The 10,980-nt window shown below is 46.4% G+C and overlaps 1 pseudogene; it reads left to right on the forward strand.

The window, feature by feature from the left end:
• Positions 1-8,807: 8,807 nt before the first annotated feature.
• On the forward strand, positions 8,808-9,304 carry LOC116742980 (annotated as a pseudogene).
• Positions 9,305-10,980: the final 1,676 nt, after the last annotated feature.

Genomic DNA, 10,980 nt, shown 5'->3' on the forward strand with positions numbered 1-10,980 from the left:
ACGGCATGGTTTCGCTGGCCGCAATTTTCTTTCTGGTGGTACATACAGCAGTAGATGTAGTACATATAGCAGTAGATGGCATCTGTCGTCAATGGAACGGTGTGTCTGAAGTACTTAGGATGGTACTCAGTAAACGTTCTGACGGTGGTGCGTGTAGCACCCCACTGTCACTCCCTACGTCAGCAACTCTCCCCGTGTTCAGCTGGTCATCCTGTCCCAGGACCTGTGCAGCCCTAACCCCCTCTCCTCCGCCTTCCCCCAGCTAGCCAGGGCCAGCTGTTCCTGGTTCCTCCTCTCGGGCAGCCCCCCCGCCCCGATCCGGATGCAGCCGCCTGACTCTGGCCCTCGTATTCTCACCTGGACCGTAGCAGTGGGCTCCCGGTCAGTGCCCCTCCAGTGTCACTCTGGTTCCTCCTCCGCCCTCTCTCCAGCCATCTTTCTTACGCACGTGTGAGTGTGATTTAAAACCATTGACGGCTCGCCACTGCCTTCAGGACAAGTCAGAACTCCTTGAGCTGCATGTACCCCAAGTCCTGCCTCTGTGGACCTCCCGCTCACCTCTCCAGACACGCCAGGCCACCTGAAACATCCTTCCTCTCCGTCTGGCCTGTGACAACTGCTCTGCCTTCAAGCTCTGTCCCAGCATCGCTTGCCCTGGTCACCGCCTCCTCCCACTGCCCTCAGGAGGCTCTGAGTGTCCCCCGCCTCGGCCCCCAGTGCGTCAATACCACCGTCTGCATAGTCTCCTCTACACGTCACCTCCCCAACGGGGCCACAAGGTCCCCGAGTTCAGGGCTGCGTTTGTTCATCTCCAAAGCCCAGCACCTCCCAACCAGGCACCTGGAGAGGGGTGGGCTTCCAAATGTTTGTGAAACAAAGGAACGAGGGGGACACTCCCGCTCTGGGAACCCTTCCTGCCCAGATGGCACTCAGCTCATTCTCTTGAAATGAGGACTCTGTCGCAGGCTATAACCCTCTGCATGTTTCAACATCAACGCTGTTCTTTGGAGTCTAAACAGGGAGAAAGGAGAACAAGAGCTTCGTAGACTGCAGAGAGAAAACAAAATCATTCTGGAAAGGGTCACAAGCGCAGGGCCATCCTATCGAGCTCCGAGCCAGGACACTGTCACCAGGCACCCTAGGAGGGGCAGACCCCCCCGCCCGAGCAGGTACTGCACATCCTTTTTCTTTCCAACCCATAGTTGAGGCTTCCATTCCCTTCATCAGATTCATCAAACACATGGACTTACTGATTCTTTGCTATTTTAGGGCATTTTATTCTATTGTCAGCAAGCGTGTGCCGAGTGGTCATATCCTAATAACAGAAGACACAGAACAATGACTCAGCTCATGAACTCATCTGCCATTTCCTCACCGAAAAAGATTTAAGGACGTAAAAATGAGCTCAGCTGCTTGATTATAGGTCGTAGGAGAAAGATTTGGTGAAAACCTTTCTGAGTAAGATAGATAAACCTCAGTGGGAAATTATGAGATAATCCTGAAATGGCAGTCACACACTGTGTCCAGAAAGGCGAAGACAATAACCTGAACGTGTGTAGCAGATAATTTAAACTCTAAGCTCTCCCTCTTCATCTCGTCCTTGTTGCTGGAAAAACAATAGTTCCGAATGAAAAAAAAGATACTTTCATTTTGTCATTAATTATCCTGTTTATGACCGTCCCGATGAGTCAAACTGAAGAGCTATAAAATCTTCACTCACCACCGCCCCAATCTGTATGCATACTAGCCATTATGTTTCAGGGACTTGCTTTCCCTTGAAATCTAGTCCATCACAGGCAACGATGCAGAGACATCAAAGTTTGAATAAACGCTCGGTGCCCAACCCTCGGCCGAGACGGACCCAATGTTTTGGTTTCCCAGCACGTCTAAAAGTTATGTTTCCACTGTACCGTGGTCTATTCATCGTGCAGCAGCATCGTGTCTTTAAAAAGTACACGCCTTAATAAAACAACACTTTATCGCTAGAAAATGCTAACCACCATCTAAGCCTTCAGCGAGTCATAGTCGTAACACCAGAGATCACCTAACAGATATGATAATAACGACAAAGTTGGAAATATTGCGAGAATCGCCAAAATGTGACATAGAGACACAAAGTGAGCAAATGCTGTTGGAAAAATGGAGCCAAGGGACTTGTTTGATGTAGGGTTGCCCCAAACCTTCAATTTGTAAAAAAACGCAGTGTCTGTGGACTACAATAAAACAAGCGCTAAGGCATTCAGAAAACCTAGTTTGCAAATTACATTGAAAACGTGAACAATTCGTTACAAATCTTTATTTATTTTTATTTTTTTGCGGTATGCGGGCCTCTCACTGCTGTGGCCTCTCCCGTTGCGGAGCACAGGCTCCGGACGCGCAGGCTCAGCGGCCATGGCTCACGGGCCCAGCCGCTCCGCGGCACGTGGCATCTTCCCGGACCGGGGCACGAACCCGCGTCCCCTGCATCGGCAGGCGGACTCTCAACCACTGCGCCACCAGGGAAGCCCACAAATCTTTATTTTTAATTATAAAACTAATATTTGTTTATCGTAAAAATTAAAATGTAAAACAGTACAGAGTGCGTAAGAGGCACGCTTCTCTTGGTCTGGACCCCCTGGAAGTGATCACTGCCAACAACTTGTCTGTGAGCTCTGACTTTTCTCCTTACATAGATTCGCTTGTTTAAATAAAAATGGGATCACATTCTACACAGTTTTCTGTAAGTTGCTCATTTCATTCAATAACGTGTCACGGAAAGAGTTTCGTGTCAGTATATAAAGATCTTTTCCGTTCCTTTTTAGCAGTTACAGAGTATTTGTTCTCAGATGTGCCCTAATTTGTGTAATCAGCCCCCTAACTGTAGAAATTTAGGTTGTTTCCAGTTTTTCACTATTCCTCATGAAACTGTGATAATCACACTAGCCCGTAGGGACCTTTACACATATTATTTCTGCAACTTATAGTCCTAGGAGTGAAACTGTTCCCTCCAAAGGTGCGCATGTAATTTTCCGATGCTAACAGACTGCCCTCGAAAAGGGTCCAGCAATTTGCACGTCCACGTGCAATGGCTTCACCTGAAATCCGTTTCCTCACACTCTTTCCTTCCGATTTCTTCTATGGATTAACGGTCTGTTCATACCTTTGATCAATTTCCTACTGGTGTGTCTATTTTAGTTTTTAGTATGTATTGTTAGTATTTACTTTTTCCTATTATCAATGTCACAAGTATTTTTCCCACGTTATTATTTATCATTTCACCTAGTTTATTTTTAGGTCGTCAAATCTGTCACTATTTTCCCTTATGGCACCTGGTTCTTGTGCCATACAGAGAAAGAGCTCTCTCAAGCTAATATTAGAAAAATATTCTCTTATATTTTCCCTTAATTCTTTCATAGTTTTCTTGATTCACTTTAAATCTTTAATTAATATAGAATTTAATAAATATGGAATTTTTGTATGTTGTGTAAGTCTGAGATATGAGTTCATTTTCCCCAAATTTATTGCTTAAAAAACACCAGTTTGTAATATCAAAAGCTTTTCCTATTCTTTACACTTGATACAAACTGCTTTCCAGAGGTTTACAGTGGCTCACACCCCCAGCAGCACAAAAGGCTTCTCCTAGGTCCTCCCTGATAGAGGGAGGAATGTGCCCATCACATGGGGTCTCCTCACTGACTTCTCTGGGTCCTAGGGCCCTTTTCTATTGGGATCTCATGTGTTTATTCCTCTGAAGCCCTCCTTTGGTTTATATCTATCTGATTTGTTTTTTGACATAATTTTATTTTTAATATTTCTGTGTCTTTTTATTTCAGGTTTGTGTCTTCTAAGCAGAACACTGTAATTTTGTTTCATAATCTAGTCTGAGAGGCTTTTTTCCCCAGTTGTATCCATTTATATTTATTGACCTAAGTATCATATCATGTTTGCTCTCATTTCTAGTTTTTGCTTATTTTTGTTTCCTTACTTTTTTTTTTTCCCATTTATTGTTTTCTTTAGCAAATGTCAAGAAAATGCTTGGAATCTGTGCTTCAAATCCATCCTTCATTTATTTACTTTGACTCTCTTGAAATCCCCCTTTTACAAAACAGGAAACAGATAAAGCCCAAGAGTAAAGGGAGATGTTAAGATAAAGTAAAACAAAGAAAAGGGAAAACAGAAGCTCCTAGTAATAGGGTTTCCTGCACTTTATTTGAAGGGTCACCAGCTCTGCTAAGTGTTTAAGTGTAGGGCCAGGAGCTGCCGGGGGACTAGGACAGGGGCCTTAGGGGAGAAGCATTCACAGCTCTGACAAAGACCAGACCCTAGGGAGCGGGGCAGGCAGGTTTCCCAGGGCTGGGCCTCCTGGCCAGGTTATCACCGCTCTGTGCTTTCCTTCTTCATGGAAAAACAGACAGGGAAAGCATAAGCAACTCCCAGCTCGTTGCCTCTGGATCCCTAGTCGAAATTGTGATCTGAGTGTCAGAATCAAACTCCAAAGACAGCCCTCTCACGAGTGGCCTTCATGCCCTGTTGGAAGTTTCCAGGGCCTCAGCTTCTGTGTGCCGGACGAGGGTGGTGACAGGCACAGGGCAGAGGGACAGACACCCAGCTATGGATTTCCTCAGTGAGAGACCCCTTCCGGGCCTTGAACTAGCAGGACTTGCTCTGAACTGTGTACCTGAACTTTTCCTTGACAAGCCCCTGCCTTCCATCCTTGGAAACACAGGGATCTGGTGAGCATTCAGGTGGGAGCAGGGGTAGCAGGACAAAACCAAGCTATTTGAAAACTGCAGGTTTAGGGAGGAAAGAACTCTGGTTTCTAGGACCAGAAAGTTGGAAGATGGTCCAAAGAAATCCCAGTAGCCACCCTTGACCAGATGTCACCTACCCAATGTCCAGTCAGCTGGGTCTGGGGCCTTTGCTGGCCTGGCACAGACAGGATATGCTGCAGTTTATGTTTAAAAATTCCAGAAAATATGGGTTTCATTGACTTGGCAGAGAAAAATGGCCCTTCCCCGCTAGAGCCCTGATTCCTTCTCCTCCAGAGCGGCGTCTCCAAGGAAACACTGGACATTTCTTAAGTTGCCGAAGGGCTGAACCACCAGCTCGTCTGGATGTCTCTTCAATCTTTCTTTCTTTCTTTTTTTTTGCTAGTTTAAATGTTAACTTGCAAAATATCTCAAATATTTCGAAGGAAGGATTTCAACTTTTCATCCTCCTTTCTCCCCTCTCAAACCGTCCTCATTGATCCCTAACTCTAGACTTATAAATTACTTAACTGATTGATAACTTTTCACCGAGGGAGGATAAGGTTTCTATAAGATCAACCAATAAATCCCATTAGCCATCCTGGAACAGCTGGAGCCCTCAGTTACCGGAATTGTGTATTATTCTAGTCTAGCACCCCAACCCCAAATAACCCACATACGCGAGAAGGAAACAAAAACAGAACAAACACAAGTGACCTCGAAGAGCAACGGTTCAGTGTTTTTGTAACCAGTGCAGGGGGCTTGGTGGAGACACAGTGTACGTGAGGCTGACCCCAAGCTCGCCTGGCCCCCGTGAGCCTCCATTGCTCATTTGTAAGAGAGAATGTGAACCCTCTCCCAGAACTCACGTCAGGGTTAAACATTTGCAAAACCGACTACAAAAGTGCCTGGCATTTACTTGGCAAGCAATGAAATAATGAAATATCATTTCTTTCTTCCTTTACTGTATGCATCTGCCACGCAGAATAAAAACACTAACCAAAAACTCACTAACTTGAAAGGTATATGCACTCGCCCTCTTCACAGCAGCACTGTTCACGACAGCCGGGATACGGAAGCAACCCAAGTGCCCATCAACGGACGAATGGATAAAGAAATTGTGAGATACATAGCTATACATATAGATATTATTCAGCCATCAAAAAGAATTAAATCTTGCCATTTGTGACAACATGGATGGATCTCTAGGGCACTAGGCTGAGTGAAAGAAGTCAGACAGAGAACAACAAATACTGTACGATCTCTCTTATACGTCATGTCTAATGAATAATAACAAGCTCATAGATACGGAGAACAGATTGGTGGTTGCCAGACGCGGGGGTGGGTGGTGGGAGACATGAGTGAAGGAGGTCAAAAAGTTTTTAAAAAGTAAAGACAGAGCCTTTAACATTTATGCAAACCCTAAATTTTGTTTATCTAAAATCCTTTATTAGGAACACATGGTGGGGGGCTTCCCTGGTGGCGCAGTGGTTGAGAGTCCGCCTGCCGATGCAGGGGACGCGGGTTCGTGCCCCGGTCCGGGAAGATCCCACATGCCGCGGAGCGGCTGGGCCCGTGAGCCATGGCCGCTGAGCCTGCGCGTCCGGAGCCTGTGCTCCGCAACGGGAGAGGCCACAACAGTGAGAGGCCCGCGTACCACAAAAAAAGAAAAAAAAGAGCACATGGTGGGCAAGTGGTACCTTAAGATATTTGCCCACCTCAAGGATCTTATAATCTTGGTGTGTATGGTATGTGTGTGTGTATGGTGTGTGTGTATGGTATGTGTGTGTATGGTGTGTGTGTGTATGTATGTATGTGTGTGTGATGTGTATGTGTGTGTGCCGTGTGTGTATGTGTATATGTTGTGTGTGTGTGGTATGTGTGTGTGTGTATCGTGTGTGTGTGTATGGTATGTGTGTGTGTATAGTATGTGTGTGTATGTATCGTGTGTGTGTGATGTGTATGTGTGTGTGGTGTGTGTGTATGTGTATATGTTTTGTGTGTGTGTGGTATGTGTGTGTGTATGTATCGTGTGTGTATGTATCGTGTGTGTGTATCGTGTGTGTGTATGTATTGTGTGTGTGTGTACGGTATGTGTGTGTGTATGGTATGTGTGTGTGTATGTATCGTGTGTGTGTGTATCGTGTGTGTGTGTGTGTGTGTGTGTATGTATCGTGTGTGTGTCTGTTGGAAATCAATGGATGATGAACGACCAGGGATGCCATTAAGGTTATTTCGATTCTTACTTGAGAATATTGCATGAGGAACAGGATGACATTTTTCCATAGGTAACTGAATTTAATTATGAAATATTCTTGTATTATCATTTAATGTGTTTTTTGAGAGCCTACTACTTACCAAGCATTCAGCATCCAACAGGGATTTATTATTTCAGGCTTATAGTTAGAACTGAAAGAGAATCCAATAGGTTCTATTTACAGGTTTTAGCCATTTAAGATAATGGAAAAAACTGATGTGGCTTATTTTAAGCCATAGGAATCCATCAGTATGTTTATCGAGGCGGCTTTTCAGCCTACCCTTGAGCTATATATAAGTTTTGAGAATATTTTGTGATCACATAGGCCGTCCCTTGATGGGTTGTTTACCTGATTATATCTTAACTATGTTGTTCAAATAAATAAAACTGTAAGAATTCAACTCCTAGCATTTCATGTGAAACACTGATTTGTGCTATGTAGTCCCCCTGACACACATGCTGTGGAAGGTCAGGGTAAGCGGACACTCTCCAGGGCAGGACACAGCAGGGAGTCTTCATTCTCCCCTCTTCCAGGTCCTAATGAGTCCATACCCTTTCTCTGAGAGCCCTGGACAGCTAGGTCCCATTACCCCAGACTCTATCCACAGGCAGTTCCCAGCACAGCCTTTCAGGGAAATAAAAGCAAAAATAAAAACTCTGGGGTTTGGCTGACGTCCTAAAGGCCCAGCAAAACATCCAACACCAACAAGCCAACAGGTTCAAAGTGCAATCGTGGAAGTACCAATCTAGTGTAAAAGTACTTTGACCCATTTTAGAAAGATGTGCAACGATGAAGTTGAAATAGCAAAAGATGATCTGATTATTTAAATAGATATTTCCCCAAAGAAGATGTACAAATGGCCAATAAGCCCATGAGAAGATGCTCATTGTTATTAGGGAAGTGTAAATCAAACCCCCAGTGAGACCTCCCTTCACACCCACCAGTTGACTAGTGATGTGATGCCAGGATGTGGCAACAGGACGCTCTTCTTCTGCCAGCGGGGATGTGAAATAGCCACTTTGGAAAATGGTCTGGCTTATCCTCAAAAACTGAAACATAAAGTTACCATAGAACCTAACAATTCCACTCCTTGGTGTACACCCAAGAGAACTGAAAACACATGTCCTCACAAGAACTTGTACAAGAATGTTCCATCAACTGATGAACAAATAAACAAAATGTGATATAACCATACACTAGAATATTATGCAAGCATAGAAAGGAATAACGTTCTGATACGCGCCGCATTTCAGCCAAACATCGAAGACGTTGTGCTCAGTGAAATAGGCCAGATACAAACAGCCACGTAGCGTGTGATTCCCTGTTCATGAAACGTCCAGGACAGGCCTGTCCACAGCGACACAAAGTAGATTGGTGGTTACCAAGAGCTGCGGAGGACAGCCCTCAGCCACGGCTGGTTTCCAGGGGTGACTCAGGCCTTCTAAAACTGGATTCGGAGATGACTGCACAGCGTTGAATACACCAAAACCACCGAAGTACACACTTTGAAAGGATGAATTTTATGTTGTAGAGTTATGTCTCCACAAGGCTGTTATTTTTTAAACGGATATGATGAATTCTAAATAACGTAGAATTGTGAATGAGGGTAATTATATACTCCACTTCCCGGGCATTCTAGTAAATTGGTATTTTCCTGTCCTTACCTAAGGAAAGTAAAATTTGTTTCCAACATGTATTTTTGATCCAACAGGAACTGAAACTGAAATTTAGCAAAGACAAATCCTGGATCTGAGAAGCGAAGTGCAGGGGCGCGCTTGGAGCATAGCACTGGCAAAGAAGACGCGTGACAGAGCGAAGCAGCATGCGGGACAGGCGAGGAAGGGGGAGCAGGCAGGAGCGGTGGGGCCGCCTGGAGGCTGAGGGGCCCTCCTGTACCGTCCTTCCTGCTGCTCTAGGGGCTGTGCTGGGCCGTGGAGGCCACGCCATCGGTCACATGCTGCTGCCCTTCCGCCTGGGCCTGGGGGGCCCCATGGGCTCGGGCCACCAGTTCTTCCCCTGGATCCACATCAGAGACTTGGCAGGAATCCTAGCCCACGCCCTTGAGGCAAGCCACGCGCAAGGGGTCCTGAACGGAGTGGCTCCAGCCTCCTCCACTACCAGCGCTGAGCTTGCCCGGGCCTTGGGCGCAGCCCTGGGCCGCCCATTCATCCCTCTCCCCAGCATGGTGGCACAAGCTGTCTTCGGGCGAGAACGGGCCGTCATGCTGCTGGAGGGCCAGAAGGTGGTCCCAAGGCGGACACTGGCTGCCAGTGTTCCTTCCCAGAGCTGGGGGCCGCCTTGAAGGAAGTTATAGCCTAGGTGGGGGAGGCTCAAGGAAGGGCCTGAGGCTGTCCCGCAGCAGGGGCTTCCTGATGAGAAGCTATGAGCTCAGGCTCTCCTCTGCTTGAAACCTGAAGCCATCTGGTTCTCAGGGAGTCCTCTTTCCTTCTCATTGTCCTGTTGCCTCCCCTTATTTAACTGAGAGACTGTCCGCTGTTTCAAGGTTGCAATCTCATCAGCTTGGGACCTTAACCTCTTCAGGTTTGGTTTCCCTGCACGTCCTGTTCCTGGCCCACTTCTCCTTTATTGCTGTGGAGAGAATAAAGATAAATTGTCTCACTAAAAAAAAAAGAAGAAGACGATGTGTGAGAAGTGGTGATGGGAAAACGGCAAGGCCGTCATGGCCAGCCTGGTCCTCAGACTGCTGGCGCTGACCTCGGCCAGGGCAGGCCCCCCTCGATTATCACACGAGGACAGCTTAAATGCACGTGAGTCAGCACTCCGAAACCGTGTGTTCACGGGATGTGTTTGACCAGATGATGCAGCAAAACTATTTTTTGTGCTTCTTAGGCTGCTAGCTGGAAACAAATTATGCAGAGTAATATTGGGAGTTAAGGGCTTTTGAATTGGATTTTTTTCTAGTTATTAATTCGCACTCTGTTACCATATTTTGTGCTGCTGCAGATTTGCTTATAATTCTCAGGTGTATTTGTGTAATTTGCCTTAAAATCTGTGATTATTACTTTAACAAATATCTAAATAAATCAGATTAAAACTTCTCAGTGTGATGACATTACACCCTGACCCCAAAATGCACAACAGAAGACGTAAAAGGAATCAGTCGGTCTTGGATAGAGCGACTAAGCACCGCTGAGAGGCTCTCAGAATCTGCTTCCTTCCTCTGCACGCCCAGGTGAGATCATGCTTTCCACAACCACGAACATCTATCCTGTAGTTAAGCCCTCAAAAAAAAAAAATTAAAAAGATGAAAAGACTCATTCATTTATCAACAAATTCTGCGCATGTGCCAGGCCCTGGGGCAGGCCCGGGGTTCAAGACAAGAAGGACTGACGCGGTCCCCACTTCACGGAGCTGGACCCTTGGCAGCATCACAGCACCTAGTGCTCTAGGCTATATTGAACTCGTGCTGCAGGTTTAGTTTAGGCTGAATTCTCTACTAAAGCAAAAGAGGGGAACCGGCAGCTTACGTCACTCCTTCCTGCTCAAACCCTGACGGCACCCCTGGAGGTCAAGGGCCCGTCTCCTCTCAGGTGTCCACGTCCATGTGGAATCACCCAGGTTCCTCCCTGCTCCTGACAGGGAGGTCCTTCAATGACGGTGTTTTTGTTTGTTTGAAAGAGTGTTCATTATTTATTTATTTATTTAATTTTTGGCGGTATTGGGTCTTCTTTGCTGTGCACAACGAAGTGGGGGTGAACGGGGGCTACTCTTCGTTGCAGTGTGCGGGCTTCTCATCGCGTTGGCTTCTCTTGATTCAGAGCACAGGTTCTAGGCGCGCGGGCTTCAGTAGTTGTGGCTCACGGGCTCAGTAGTTGTGGCGCACGGGCTTAGTTGCTCCACAGCCTGTGGGATCTTCCTGGCCAGGGATTGAACCCGTGTTCCCTGTCTTGGCAGGCGGATTCTTAACCAGGGCGCCACCAGGGAATCCCCAATGACAGTGTTTAAAATCACGGGCCTGAAGTCAGACAGACCTG

Source organism: Phocoena sinus, chromosome 18 (assembly GCF_008692025.1).
Source record: "Phocoena sinus isolate mPhoSin1 chromosome 18, mPhoSin1.pri, whole genome shotgun sequence".
NCBI lineage: Eukaryota > Metazoa > Chordata > Mammalia > Artiodactyla > Phocoenidae > Phocoena > Phocoena sinus.